At 49.2% G+C, this 15,655-nt stretch overlaps 1 long non-coding RNA gene across 2 annotated transcripts in view; it reads right to left on the bottom strand.

The window, feature by feature from the left end:
• The window catches only part of LOC307177639, a 277,789-nt gene extending 266,571 nt beyond the window's left edge, over positions 1 to 11,218 (bottom strand). For both annotated transcript variants that reach the window (XR_013825078.1, XR_013825079.1), the window contains exon 1: positions 10,976 to 11,218. This is a non-coding gene — a long non-coding RNA (uncharacterized lncRNA). The remainder of the gene's footprint in view (positions 1 to 10,975) is intronic.
• Between the last annotated feature and the right edge of the window lie 4,437 nt (positions 11,219 to 15,655).

Below are 15,655 nucleotides of genomic sequence, written 5' to 3'. Positions count from 1 at the left end.
CCTCTTCCAGCTCCCCAGTTTGTACAAATGTGTGTAGGGGAGACTAGAAATACAGTGGACAGAAATTGGTGAACACACACTGCATGTGCCCAACACACAGCCTCTGGATAAAGAACTGGGAATTCTCTGTAACTGGTATCAAATCCGGATTCAAGGGAAGCCCCCCACACAGCTCATCACACCAGGACCTCAAAGCCAGGCCCTCCCCTTCTCAGCCCAAGGCTGAGGGTCAGAACTGAGCAGCCTCAAACCCTGGACCCTTCCTGGTAGCTGCGAGGATCCTCCCCGATTGAGCCTCACCTATTTTGGCTGCCCCATCACTCGGTCGCCACCACCTCCTTCTGCCTATGGGTCCACCAAGAGCCCAGCCCAGCCGAGGGAGCTGGGGGGTCAATGAGGGCTTTCTGAGAGCGAGGATGACCCTGGGGGGCAGGTGAAGGATGCACATAGCTCCCTCATCCTACCCTTCTCCCTAGTGCTGCCTCCCCTCTTCTTTACCTCCTGGGGTCCAGGCATGCAGCGTTTTGCTTTCCCCATCCCCCCTGCATCATCCAGCTTGCATGTCTCTCACTTAAACTCTTGCCACCTGGACCACAGTGGCCTCCTTTATTAAGGACACAGAGCCACCCGGGCCGGGGAGAAGGGAGGAGGGGCAGCAGCAACAAAGCCTCCACTAAGGACTAGGGGGAGGGGTCCCACTGGCAGCAGATGGGGGGAGGCAGAGGCAGTGGTGAGATGCCCCCACTGAGGGCCCAGAATCAACTGTCAAGTGCGTACAGACATGAAGAGTTTGTGTGCAACCAGCATGAGGCATATGTGTCAGAGACTCAAAGGCATCCGCAATCATTTGACATCCTTGATTTAGACTGATGTTCCTGCACCTCCTGTGAAAGCGTTTTATCTCTTTGCATCTTCCTCTCTCATCCACGTGCGCCTCACGCTCTCCCTCTCACTCTCTCACACGTTCCTCCTCCTCTGGTCTCTCCCCTCTCTGCTCATTCATGGTGGTGAGTTTCAATATCTTTCCATTCTGCTCCCCCCACCTCCTTCCCATGAAAAGAAGCCTCAGCCTGTCTTTTATGTATCCAAAATGCACACTTGATTTTTTTCTTACGAAACTCACCCTCTGTCTTTGTCACACATGCCAAGCCCCAGGATGTACTTGAAAACGGAGTTTGCATGTCCCAGGTGTCGTGCAGAAACTGATGGCTCACTGGAGGGTGTTGTCAGGAAACTCAATGAGGAAGAGTACCCATTATCACCTTGGGGAGCATAAAAGCCATCTTACCTGCTGGGGCTGATTTAAGAAAAGCCTGGACAGCTGCATGTTAATCAATGAAGTTAGAACACACCCTCACACCATACACAAACATAAACTCAAAATGGCTTAAAGACAAGCATAAGACATGACACCAAAAAACTCCTAGAAGAGAACACAGGCAAAACATTCTCTGACATAAATCGTATCAATGTTTTCTTAGGTCAGTCTCCCAAGGCAATAGAAATAAAAGCAAAAAAAAAAAAAAATGGGACTAATCAAACTTATAAGCATTTGCACAGCAAAGGAAACCATAAACAAAGTGAAAAGACAACCTACAAACTGGGAGAAAATGTTTGCAAATGATGTGACCAAGAAGGGCTTAATTTCCAAAATATACAAACAGCTCATACAACTCAATAACAAAAAAAACACAAACAACCCAATCAAAAAATGGGCAGAAGATCTAAATGGACAGTTCTCCAAAGAAGACATACAGATGGCCAACAGGCACATGAAAAGATGCTCAACATTGCTAATTATTAGAGAAATGTAAATCAAAACTACAATGAGGTACCACCTCGCACCAATCAGAATGGTCTTCATTAAAAAGTCTACAAATAACAAATGTTGGAGAGGGTGTGGAGAAAAGGGAACCCTCCTACACTGTTGGTGGGAACGTAAATTGGTGCAGCCACTATGGAAAACAGTATGGAGGTTCCTTTAAAAACTAAAAACAGAGTTGCCATATGATCCAGCAATCCCACTCCTGGGCGTATATCCGGAGAAAACTCCAATTGGAAAAGATACATGCACCCCATGTTCATAGCAGCACTATTTACAATAGCCAAGACATGGAAGCAAACCGTCCATGGACGGATGAATGGATAAAGAAGATATGAAGAAAAAAAAAAAAAGAAGATATGGTTTATATACACAATGGATTACTACTCAGCCATAAAAAAGAATGAAATAATGCCATCTGCAGCAACATGGATGGATGTAGAGATTATCATACCAAGTGAAGTAAGTCAGAAAGACAAATACCATATGATATCAATTATATGTGGACTCTAAAATATGACACAAATGAACTTATTTACAAAACAGAAACAGACTCACAGACATAGAAAACAAACTTATGGTTACCAAAGAGGGAACGACGGGGAGGGATAAATTAGGAGTTTGGGATTAGCAGATACAAACTACTATATATAAAATAGATAAATAACAAGGTCCTACTGCATAGCACAGGGAATTATATTCAATAACCTGTAATAAACCATAATGGAAAAGAATATGCATATATATGTATAACTGAATCACTTTGCTGTACAACAGGAACTAACACAACATTGTCAATCAACTCTACTTCAATAAAAAATAAAAAGAAAAGCCTGGAAACTGAGTCAGAGCAGAGAATCAGTGGAGGGAGACAAAGCAGGCTGCAGATGAAGAAAGAGTGGCAGCATGTCACAGGAAGCTCTTTTCATACCAGGAGCCCCAGGGACTCCCCCAACCCTGGCTCCAGTTCCCCTATAAAGCACAGAGCTCAGCATCTCAGCTGCTCCTCCAGGCCCTCCTACACAGACACCCTCAGTAATGAAGGACCCTCAGGAGCAGGGTGGCTTCGGGACCAGGACCTGCCTCCCATCATGGTCCCCCTCATCTGCTCTGGATGCTGCAGAGAACGCAGGTCCCTCACATGACGATGCTGCATGTGCTCATCATCCCCACCTTCTTCTCCAGCAAAAGACTGGCTGCCTCATCCTGAAACGCAACTACCTCCAGGAAGAGAGCCCACAGCTTGCCCTCCAGGCCCACCAGGGAACCCCGGCCAGCCCAGAGTGTCCTTTATCATCCAAGCACAGGGGTCCCTGCTCCTGTCTCCAGAGACAGGGGTCCAAACAGCAGTGCGGACCCCTTCTCACTTCTTCTGTGAAGTGAAGGCTGCAATTATTTGGTAACAGTAGTGTGTCAGTCTGTTGGGGCTGCTCTAGCGGAATGCCATAGCCTGGGGGCCTTATAAACAACAGAAATCTATTTCTCACATTTATGGAGCCTGGAAATCCAAGAGCAGGTGCTGGCAGATTCAGTGAAGTTCTGCTTCCTGGTTCACAGACAACTGTCTTCTCACTGTGTCCACTGATGGCAGAAAGGATGAGGGAGCTCTCTAGGGTCCCAGTTTCCACACTTACGACTTAATCACTCCCATAGGCCCCACCTCCAAATGCTATCACATTGGGGTTAAGGATCAACTTAACCCCATAGGAATTTGGGGCAGGCACACCAACGTTCACAGCAGATGGACATTCACCTTGCAGGGGTTAACAAGGAGCACGTGCCCCGTCGCTGTCCCTCCATCCTGCCAAGCACCCTCCTGCCACAGGGCCCTTGCACTTGCTGATCCACCTGCCTGGGACACTCTGCCCCAGAAGAGCACAGGTCACTCACTGGCCTCAGTCAGGTCTTTGCACAGCATTGCCTTAGGAGAGAAGCAGCACCTCTCAGCTTACTTCCACCTGCTTTGTGTGTGTGTCTGTGTGTGTGTTTCTGTGTGTGTTGCTTTGCCCCATCCACTAGAATGACAACAGGGACTCAGTTAACAGCTAAGCCGCATCCCAGGCGCCTAGAACCATGTCCACCAATCAGACGCCTTTAATAAATAATTGTTAAGTAAACGGCCACGGTCAGCATCCCTTCCAGGGTGTCTGGTGGGTATCGTCTATCATATGCGTAACAGTGGCTCGCAGGAATAACCCAGTTCTCTGAATGTGGGCAGGTTTCTCCCTCCCACCACTTCCAGCACCCCGTCCCTCTCCCTGCCTCAATGCAGCCTCATGTCTCCCAGTAAGGAAGGCAGCACAAGTCCAGCAATGAAGTTGCTGCTGCTCCAGCAGTGATGCCTTGAGCTAATTCCTGCCACTGCCAAGGAGGACGCCCAAATACCTCTGCACAAACAGAGTAATTACTTCTAAACATAACCACCTCCCCAGCTGTCACTATCAGATGCTAGCAGGTCTGATCCAGAGTCAGCCCCCAGCTACCTCCCCAATCTCAGGAGCCCGGGATCATGGGAGCACCAAACAGGCACGGACCACCAGAGCACCTCAGCCCACCAGCCCTGCCTCCCCCAACCGAACTGGGCCTCCAGACACTGGCACAGACCAGGGTCTAGTGACCTCAGGGTTCATTCACCCTGACCTCAGTCTCCTCCTCAACCCTCCACCTTGCTCACCAATCACCTGGGCCACCCTGCCTGGTCCCCAACTCCTGCCCGGCTCCCCTGGACCAGAGTCTTCCCAGGTGGGGGCCTCCCAGGGCAGGATTGCAGGGCCAAGGGAGGAGGGAAGACAACCCCCAATCCTCTTTTGGGAAATTGAGGTGAGAGAGGGGCCAATTCCATTTATGTGAAACTTCCAGATTAGGCAAATCCAGAGACAGAGAGTGAATGAGTAGCTGCTAGGGGCTGGGGCAGTGGCAGGGGAGGGGGTGGTCTATGGGATCGATGGCTAGTGGGTATGGGGTTTCTCTTGGTTGGTGGTGAAAACGTTCTAAATTCTGCTGGGGTGGTGGTTGCACAGCTCTGTGAATATACTGAAAACCACTGAATCGTACACTTCAGACAGGTGAATTGTGTGCTATGTGGATTCTATCTCAATGAAGTTGTTGAAAAAAAAGACTGCTGGAGCAGTAAGGACCCCTCCCGAAACCCACAGAAGAGCCAGGGAGCCCATGCCCAGCTGTGGGGCCCATGCCTTTCTGGTGGACTCACGAAGGGAGGAGCCTGAGGCTGACCTAAAAGGAGAGGGTGGGGGAGGGCAATGGGAAGCCCCCCAAGCCGGAGGCCAGGGAAGGAAGGAGGAGTGCACATGGCTCACATCATCATTAACTCAGAACCGACCCTGCCCCCAAATGGTGTTCAGTATAAACAGACGCTCCACGAGCCACAATCAGAATGCACATTATTAATGCAATATTATTATATTCCACAATCTCTTCCATTACTTCCCTCTAGCCCAAAAGACAGAGCTCTCCCAGGGGTCTCCCCACCAAGCCCTCTAGGGCCACACCTGGGCTCCCCACAGCTGAAGGGTATACATCCCATGATGCCCCCCAAACAACTCACCCTCACAGGAGCCTCTGCCCTGCCAGGGGCTGGGGGCTAGGGCAGGGCACAGCTGCCTGGGTCTGCAGTAGGGACAGGGCACCTCCACCCTTGAGTTTCCATTTTCACAGACTTCCCAGAGCCAGCCAGATGTCCCACCCCACTTCCTGATTCTAGGGCTCGAGGGCTCCCAGAGGCGGGGACATAACCGACAGGGTCTGTGCAAGCTCTCCAGGCCTGTGTGGGCCATCAAGGTTTCCCAGACCCCCTTGCAGTAGGTTGGAGTCATGTGGCCGGTGGAGAGAAGTGATACAAGCCATTTGCAGCTCTGGCTCTTAAACTGTCCTTCTCAACTTCCCCAACCCGTCCGTATGCCCCAGCACGGCCATGGAGTTACATTCCAGATGCACAGCCACAATGGAGTAAGGCAGCTCAGCCCACCTCAGCCTTGGTGTGAGTGAGAAATAAATCTTTCCTGGCATGAGCCGTCGAGATGTCTGAGTTTATTTGTTAGCACAGAAGAGTCTGGTCTAATTCTGTGTTGATTAATCCAACAACTCTTTTATATTTTATAAAAACACCTTTGCTGCAAGTTCCCGAAGACTGATTTAAAGAACTCTTGTGAGTGATTCCAATTTGAAATGGGGAATGAGACTTTTCTGATCCCTTTTCTTCTCAACAATCCCCCAAAACAAGTAGATAGAGAAACAGAAACACAATGAACAAGCAATGTGGAATCCCCAGTCATGATGAAGCCAGGAAGCTGAGAGAGGAAGGCTGGGTGACCCAGGGACAGAGGAGGCAAAGCTAGCGACCTCCAGGATGGGGCCAGGGAATGGGGCCTAGCTGATGTGCTCCATAGACTCCTCCCCCAAAATTATGGAAGTTGGCTACTATGAAGGCCAGGGTGAGGCACAGATGCAGCAAGATCTAAATGAGAAATGTGGGCCCTGCCCACCTCCATACAACAAGGTACCCTCTTCAAGCCCCACAGAGACCTGATACTCATTCTTGTGGGGAGTGAATCAGAGAACCCCCAGGCTTGGGGATGCCAGCTCAGAGAGGGTGAGGTCAAGCACAGCGCTGAAGAGAAGAGGATTGAATAGAAGTCTCCACTCTGAGGGTGACAGCCCCACCCAGCCAGCCTCCCCTACCAGCCCCAGAGCACCAGAAGCCAGACCTATCCCCTCACCTCAACCCCACCCGAGGCAGGAGATCAGAGGAACATTCTCTGGAGAGACTAAAAGCTGTCCCAGGGAAAAGACCTACAAATATACTGAGTCATATTGGAAAGCAGGCTGTCCTCCCATCACTCTATAGCGAAGCCCATGCATGGTCAATGTCCGTGCCTGCCAGGCCCTCAGACCTTAGCCATGTCCAAGTGCTCTAGACTCCAACAGTGGTATCTGCATCTTGTGCCTGAAGGTTTCCCTAAAACCTCAGAAGACTGCTCTGCCTTCTTGCAGCAGGTGGACAGGTCCTGACATTTACCCTCCCCCTCCCCCATAGCCCTCAACCAATGACTCAACCAAGTCAGGGCACAAGTACCCTAGAGCCATCAACATCATCCAGGTGGAATCACTCTGAGGTATGTGTTTTGCACCACTTCTCAGAGTTCTCCGCAGGATCGAGTTCCAAACATGCACTGCAGTGCCTGACTTAATATCATACCCTTTCTTGGCCACCTTCCTTTCCATGTTCCAAAACCCCACTCCCATACTGGGGTTTCCTTCACCTCCCAAATAAACTGCTTGCCCTCAGATTTTCATAACAGGATTGGCTTCTGGAGGAATCAAATAGAGACAGTCTACAAGCTCCCCACATAGGCACATACACACAGCCTCCAATCAGCTTGTGGGCTGAAAATATGAGGGGACAGAAAGAGAGATCACCAGATATTCAAGAAAAGCCTCCAGCATGGACAACAGAAACCAAAGCAAGAAATATGGGGAAATTCAGAATAAGTGCTGTCGTGGGTCAGCCTCCTCCAAGACGGCAGCCTCCTGGTACTCACGTCCTTGTGTCTACCCTCTCACAATGTATCACGACAGAAGAGATGATGGTTACTTCTGAGATTAGGTTATAAAAAGCACTGAAACTTCCATCTTGGTTCTCTCTCTCCATCTCAGATCACTCACTTTGGAGGAAGCCAACTGCTATGTCCAGCAGCCATATGGAGAGGCCTGTGTGGTAAGGAATTGAGGGCTCTGGCCATCAACCAAGTGACTGAGCTTAAAAGCAGATCCTTCATCTCCACGAAGCCTTAAATGACTCCAGTTCTGGGTGACACATTGGCTGCAAACTCATGAGAGACTCTGAGCCAGAACCACCCAGCTAGGTCCTACCAGACGCCTGGCCTACAAAACTGTGAGATGAGAAATATTTGTTGTTTTAAGCCACTGTGTTTGGGGTAATTTGTTACACAGCACTAGATAACTAGTACAGGTATATACTTCACAAAGAGAAGAAAACTTCAAAGAATGTATCATTAATATCTTCACAAAGATGAGACAAGCTATTGCCATCCATAAAAAAAGAAGAAGCAATTAGAGAACAAGAATGCCTGGAAAAAAAATATAATAATATAAATTTAGGTCAATAGGAGCCTTGGAAAATTAAGTCAAAGTTTCCAGACAGCAGAACAGAAAGTCAAAGAAATGTACAATAGGAGATCTTTTTTTCTAATTGAAGAGTTACATGATGAAGCCAGGAGGTCCAACATCTGACAAATAAGAGTTTCAGAAAGAAAGCACTGAGAAAATCAAGAGAATAAAATTATCAAAGAAATAATACCAGAAATCTTCCCAGAACTGAAAGACATGAGCCTTCAGATTGAACAGCATACAAAGTATCCAAACAATAAAAGAACAAAGGCACATCTTTATGACATTTTAGAACACCAGGATAAAAGTTTCCAGAGAGAAGAAAATCAGGTCATAAAATAGGATCAAATATTTGAATGGCATCAGACTTCTCAACAACAGCATGGAAACCAGAATTTGGTGGGAAAATGCCTTCAAAATTCTAGGTAAAAATAATTTCAAAACAAGGAGTCTACATTCAAACTGAACATGAGAACAGAATACGGTATCTAAGATGTTATAAGAGAATGAGCTCCACTAAGACTAGGTAGGAAACAGAAGGATGAAGCTGTAAGATCTAAGAAGCGTGGGCTCCATGACAGGAGTGAGCAAAGGGAAGTCCTGGACAAGAGCCATGCAGCAGCCTGGAGCAGCCCATGTAGGCTGGAGCAGGTGTCAGAAGGCTCCAGGGCAACTTCAGAGGGCTGATCAACTATCTGACAGGACTGACCTCATGGGCGCTTGCACGGGAAGGCACGCTGGAGGGCCTGTGAAAGCATAAGAAATTATTAACTTCAGGATAAACAAAAAGCTGTACAAAAAAAAAATGTTGTAGTTATTATAGTCATGATGAAGAAAACCTGTACGTAGATTTAACCAAAATATAAGAAGTTATTTGGGGAGGACAGAGAAGAGGGAAGAAGGAGTGTAAGTAAGCTAAAAACCTAATCTACCATAAAAGAAAGCTCAATGACAAAGTCTAAAATTGATGAGTAAAGAAATTTCAATGTATAGGTAATGTTTAGAAATAGAGAGTTATTATGGACTGAATGTTTGTGCCCCCCCAAATTCATCTGTGGAAATCCTATCTCCCAATGTAATTTTATTAGGGGATGGGGCCTTTGGGAGGTACTTAGGTCACAAAGGTGGAGCCCTCATGAAGGGGATTAGTGCCCTCATAAGAAGAAACAAGAGAGCTTGCTCTCTCTTTACTCTCCTGCTAGCACCTTGATCTTGGACTTCTGCCTCCAAAACTGTGAGAAATAAATGTTTGTTGTTTAAGCCACCCAGTCTATGATAATTTGTTACAACCACCTAAACAAGAAGTAAATTCCAGAAAAGACAGCTAAGAGTATGCAGAGATAAGGAGGGAGAAAGAGGCTGAGAGGGTGTTTGTTATAATCTTGGAGCACTATTTGACTTTTAAAACTACTGTCTTGTTATACACCTTGATTTTTTTTAAAAGGTTCATTTAGTTTCTTGAGAATAAGTATTGGAGTACCTGTACAGGGAAGTCTCACCAATTCATACAAGTCTCGTGGCTTGTATAAATGAGTAAAACATCTGAGCAGTATGATATTGAAATAAATACTGCTCTTTTTCTTTTTTCAGCTTCACAAAGTAGGTAATCCAGAGCAGACTAACGGTTTTGCCAAGATAAGCAAGGGCAAAAAAGAAAGATGGAATTGTGGAATTGTGCACCGTGCAAAGATCTTTTAGTTTCCTAGCCCAAAGCACCTACTGTACAGACTTGTAAACTGAGCCCCAGAGGGGCTGTGCTTACCCCAAGGCACGTGGGTAACAACCAGCACAGCCAGGACTCGAACCCAGGTCTCTGACTCTCAAGGACCTATTCTCCTTTATGTAGCCAGAGCACCTGAACCCCTCAAGACCACCCTCCAAAGATTTTATGCACAGTGGGAAGAGTCTTCTAGAACAAGTGATCTGGCATGGGGGGCAGGTGAGGGGGAGAGAAAACGAAGACACTGGGAAAATTAGCTCCAGAGATACTTTAGGTGTCACAGAGTTACATACATTGGCTATGCGACATCTAAAAGGCCCAGTACCATGCCTGATCCTTTTTCAAAAATTAACTCTATAGATCTAGCCCCAAAAGTCTATAGCTCAGGTTGGAGTTCAAATAAACGTGGCCATGGCCATCCAGCCCTGGGCACAAGGCCCTCGGCGTGAGGGAGTCCATCCTGTTATGTGAACTCTGACGATGACGACCCATTTTTCAAATGAAAATAACTGGACTTTCACACGTACTAGAATGAATATTGCCCTTCGGAGCGTTTCTGTCACCTTGGAGAGGGCTCTCTTTTGTTTGTTTAATGCTACCTATTTAAAACACCTGGGGACCCCACTTTTGGAGGTGGCCTTCAGAGCCGATGTAAAGCCACCACAGGGACGCGGGTGTCCCTCCCTCCCCTGTCCCTAAAGCCACGTTATTCAAATGCCTCTTGGCTGTCCGCACAAAGCAGGCCTCCACTCCGAGGACTAAGACCTAACTCCACGGACGATTTAAAAAAGAGAGAACTTCAGAATCCGGAGGGAATCGTGAAACAAGAGCTCTACCACAGTGATGCTCGGGGCCGCAGCTGGGTCTGGGCGCTTGGCTTCCCTGGAGGCTCTGCGGCCTCGGCCTCAGCCTCCGTGCCGGCCCGGCCCTGGGCAGCAGCCTGAGCCCCGACCTCGACCAGAACAAAGGGGACGAGGGCCTGATGCCCGCGGGGCAGCCCCCCAGCCAGGCGGCCCTGCGACCCCGCGGCCCGCGACCCTGCGGCCCCCGACCCCAGGCAGCTCCCTGGACGCCTCCGGAAGTGACTGACAGGACCCGAGGAAGAGGCGCAGAATAGGCACAGTGACTGACCGGTACATAGAAAGTTCTGTCCACGTGAGCTGGGCCCACGTGTCCAAACCCCTTACCTCAAATTCCAAAATCCAGAAAGCTCCGAAAACCTAACGTTTTCTTTTCTAATTTTGGCGCCAAAATCTGACCAGAAGTGACCTGCGGCCATTACTTACCGCGGTGACGGGAGCCGCGTAGCTTCTCACTCTTCAGAGCTGCGGGGTGAAGCCTGAAGCCCCTGCGCGGAGGCAAGGGGACCGAGGCGGAAGGTGAGGCAGCCAAGGGGCTGGGGGGGCGGGGCCGTCAGGGGGAGTGGCCACGCGAGGCTGGTCGCGGGCGACCAGGGGCCGCCGCCAAATCCGGAACGTTTACATTGAGGTCTTCGCGGGCCGGGCACGTGGCCGCCCGGGCGGTCTTGGCAACTCTCTTACGGCTGTGCCCTTGCAAGCGGCACCGGCGATGGGCTGTGGTCGCCGTGGGCAGAGCGGAAGTTCTGAGGGAGAGGGCGGGGGGCGGGCGAGGAGCCTCGTGTGGCCCGGGGCCAGCTCGGGGTCACCCGGCGGTCACGTCCTCTCAGTGACCTCCGATGAGGCAGTGCCACCCCAGGCCCGAGAAGCCTCTCTCACAATATAAAGTCCATGTATCCCGTTATCTTTTCTAAAATCCGAACAAGCCTGAATTCCAAAACCTGCCTTGTTCTGAGGGAGTTCTAAGGGCTTCAGAGAAGGAAATGTGGATCGGTATTATTTTAAATTCCAGAACCAGGAGCCCCCTAGAACCAAGGAAAAGAATGAAAATTCCAAGAATAAGTTTCCAGAGGAAGGAGAGACTATGTATGCTAATGGTACCATGGAGGTCCTTGAAATGGGGCATCCTATGGCAGGGGGAGGGGGTCTCCCCTGCCACAAGATGACCAAGAGTCATCGGACATCGATGGGACAACTGACGTGTTCTCTCAGCCCAGTGTTGCCCAGGGCCTCTGCACCGCGGCCGGCACGGCTCTGCCCAGCCAGCCCACTCCGCCTGCTCCAGTCTCCTCTGGTCCTACTCCACCTGCTTCTGCCGAGCCAGCCATGGGCTCCTCCAGCACACTTGGTCCCTGCAGGGCTCCACTAGACTCCCACCTGCTCAGCCCCCTTCCCCGATCCCCTGTGTAAAATGGCATGCTTGCACATATGCACACACATGCACACCCATGCACCCCAGGAAGAGTCCTGGCCCCGTCCAGTGTTCCTCCAGGGCTCTTATCACCACCAAACACATTATACTTTTCGTGGTTGTCTCACTAGGACATGTGTGCCCAGCAGGGAGGGCACGAGTTTTGTTAACAGCTGATTCTCCAGGACCCAGTGGGATCTTGATACATATTTGTTAAAGCAATGAATAAATGCCCTCCAAGCCTGGCCTCTTATCTGCTTCTCTAAACCATGTAGCTTAAAGAGGCTGCACAGAGCAGTGGAAACCCACTGGGCAACAGGGCTGCCTGGCTCTGCCCCTCACTGGTGAGCCTGCCACTCTGAGCCTTATTTTCTCATCTGTAAAATGGGAATAACAACAGGAGCTTATCTCACAGGGCTGTTGTGGGGATTGGGCTCATTTATGTGAAGTGCTTACGTGAGAAGCATTAGATGCTGTTCCCAACTTTCAGCGTATACAGAACACGCACAGCCGGCCGCACCACCATGCTCGGGCTAGGATCGTGCAGAAAACTGTCTCAGGCACAAAGAGCCCTGGGAATCAGGTATGAGGCCCTGTGCTAGTGACCTGGGGCTACCCTAACAAATGCCACATAGGGGGCTTCAAACAACAGAAATTGATTCTCTCCTGGTTCTGGAGGCCAGAAATCCAAAATCAGCAAAACTAGTCTGAAATCAAGCTGTCAGCAGGGCTCTGCTCTAGGACAGAAGCCGTTCCCTGCCTCTTCCAGCCCCTGGGGGCTGCTGGCCACCCTTGGTTTGTGGACGCATCACTCAGTCTTCAAGGCCAGTGTCTTCACATCTCTCTCTGCTCTGTCTTCACGTGGCCTTCTGTGTCAAAGTGTCAAAAGTGGCAGCTCTCCCTCTGCCTTCCTCTTATACGGATACATATGACTGCATTTAGGGCCCATTCAGATAATCCACCATAATCTCCCACCTCAAGATCCTTAATCCCATCTGCAATGACCCTTTCTCCAAATAAGGTCACATTCACAGGTTCCAGGGATTGGGACCTGGATATCTTTGGGGGCCGTTATTCAGCCCATCGTGGGCCTTATCAGATTCAGAGGCCCTCTCCCCTAATTCACTCTAATCTGCTCTGGACTCTAGGAAAATTACAGGAGATTTGGAAAGATGCCATGAGGTGTGGTTGAGAGAGCCCTGTGTGGGGAGACCAGGATTAGACCCTCTCCCTCACTGCAAACACAAGACCTTGAGTTAGGCACTTACCCTGAGTCTCAGCTTCCGGGACTATCAAGTGAAGGTCAGGGACGGACCGCATGGGGTTCTATGTGGACTAGAAGATGAAGCGCCCAGGGTGGGGTGACTGATGGGCCACAGGAAGTAAGTGTCACGAGAGCATCATTCAGCCATAAAAAGGAATGAAGTACTGACGCACGCTACAACAGGGACGAGCTTTGAAAACCTGCTAAGTAACGGAAGCCCGACACAAAAGCCATGTGTTATATGATTCCATTTATATGAAATGTCCAGAATAGGGACATCTATAGAGACAGAAAGTAGATTAGTGGTTGACAGGGGTTGGGGGGCCTGGGCGGATGATAGTTATTGTTATCAATAACAATAGGTGTTATTGATAGGTGATGAAATAGGTGATGAAAATGTTCTAAAATTGACTGTGGTAATGGTTGCATAACTCTGTGAAGATACCAAAAACACTTTCCATGGGTAGATTTCCATGGGTATGCATGGGAATTACGTCTCAATAAAGCTATTTTTTAAAAAGAAGTGAAGGGACACAGGGAATTCATAGAACAGATTCCCGCCGGATATCTTCCAGCTGGGATGACCGTGGGCTCTGAGCTATGTCTAAGGGTGAGAAGTGAAAGTTCCAGCCCATGCCCTCAGCAGGGTTTATTCTGTGGGGAGAAACACGATCCACCTGCCATGCCAGACTTATCCTCTGTTCTGCGGTTTCCAGTGGAGATCCTGACAGACAGGGGCACAATTTTCCCTTCAGACAGGCTCTGCCTGTGGAAATGCAGAGCAGCTAAAGATATTAAAACAGCAGCTGATTACCCACAATGCAGTGCCCTGGCACAATGATTTAATGCAACCTTGAAGGGCATAATTAGGAATTAGGCAGACAGCCACTTTCTTGACCGGGGAGAGAAAGGATGGTACCCATGCTTCTCTCAGAGAGACACTCCCAGGAATCATGGGTCATGTTTGGGAAGAAGGTGAAGAGCCTTTTCAGTTTCATGAGTGATCGTGGTGGGAAAGATTCGTGGAACATTATTCAGCTGCAGAAACTAGAGGTCATCTCGTAGAGAAACAAAATGAAGGTTCCGGAACAGTTGGGGTGGTCAAGGCCTGCTCAGATCTGAATTGGACGTCAAGCGGGGTCTCCATCAATATCCTCACTTCTACTGTCTCACCTGACTGACCCCATCCATCCTCACGTCCTCTCAGCCCCACTTCCTAAATCTTTGACCTCCACCCACCCAGCATTATTATACCTGCGCCCACATCCTTGTGTCAGCTCTGCTTCCAGGACAAACCAAATTAAGGCAGCTTTTTAACAGAGCTGTTAGCGACCTTTTTCTGTAAAAGGTCAGAGTTAATATATTAGGCATCAAGGGCTATATATATGGCCTCTGCGGCAACTATTCCACCTCTTGAAAGCAGCCATTGGCAATACATAAACTACTGGACGCAGCTGTGTGCCAATAAAGCTTTATAGACACAAACAGGCCGTGGGCCGGATTTGGCCCACAGCCCTAGTTTGCTGACCCCTGTTCTGGTTCACCCCGCCCCTCTGCCGTCTTCCAGTAGTGTCTCCACATAGCAGGCAGAGACTGATCTTTGCAAAAGGCAGGTCTGATAGTGTCACTCCCCAGCTCAAAGCTCTTCCAGGACTCCCATTGCCCCTGGATAGAATGCAAACTCCTTGCTTTGGCCTACGGCCCTTTCTGCCTGAATATTCTGGCTTGATTTCAGGCCACTCTGGGTCACCTGAGACATTTTTTCTGCCTTTCACACGTCTTCCTGCTTCTCAGTCCCTCCAGATGCTCCCCCGCCCCATTCTGTGTCCAACACCTACCCATCCTTCAGATGTCAGCTGAATGTCCCCTCTCCAGAGAGGGGGCCTCTGACAACCCCTAAGACCGCATCAGCTCCCATCACCTGCGTTCCTAGCACCCTTGCACCTTTTTCTTGCTCATCACAATAGTGCTTCTCTTGTGTGCTTGGGGGGTCCGGTGCTGCCTCACCTGACGACAGCACAGCGCCTGGCACGAAACAGGAACTCAATAAACACATGGTGGATGAAAGAATAAAAGGACGAAAGGATAAGAAAACTGTAAGTTCCTTATGATGGAATTTTGAAAATGATACAATGACATGCTTTTGATACCATACAAAAATGAGTTGAAAATGCCAAGTAATTAGGAGCAGGTTGAGGGATGTTGCCTCGAGAAGTTCCCCCTCAAACAGCTTGAAGAGTTCATGAGGCTGTGCTGAACCAAAGAATCATGTCAATGGAAAGTGTGGTTGTTGAATAAATGAATTTCCACGCAGTGTGACCCAGACCATGAATACCCCAAGTTCAGAGAAAAGAGAAGGTAGTGTGGGCTGGAAAATCACTGCGATTCCTTCTCATACACAGACCTTTCCAACAAAAAGCCCGGGCTGGGTGGC

The sequence above is a fragment of the Stenella coeruleoalba genome, assembly GCF_951394435.1.
Source record: "Stenella coeruleoalba genome assembly, chromosome: 19".
NCBI lineage: Eukaryota > Metazoa > Chordata > Mammalia > Artiodactyla > Delphinidae > Stenella > Stenella coeruleoalba.
Note: the sequence above shows the minus strand (reverse complement) of the source record. Positions and strands in the feature narration are given on the sequence as shown.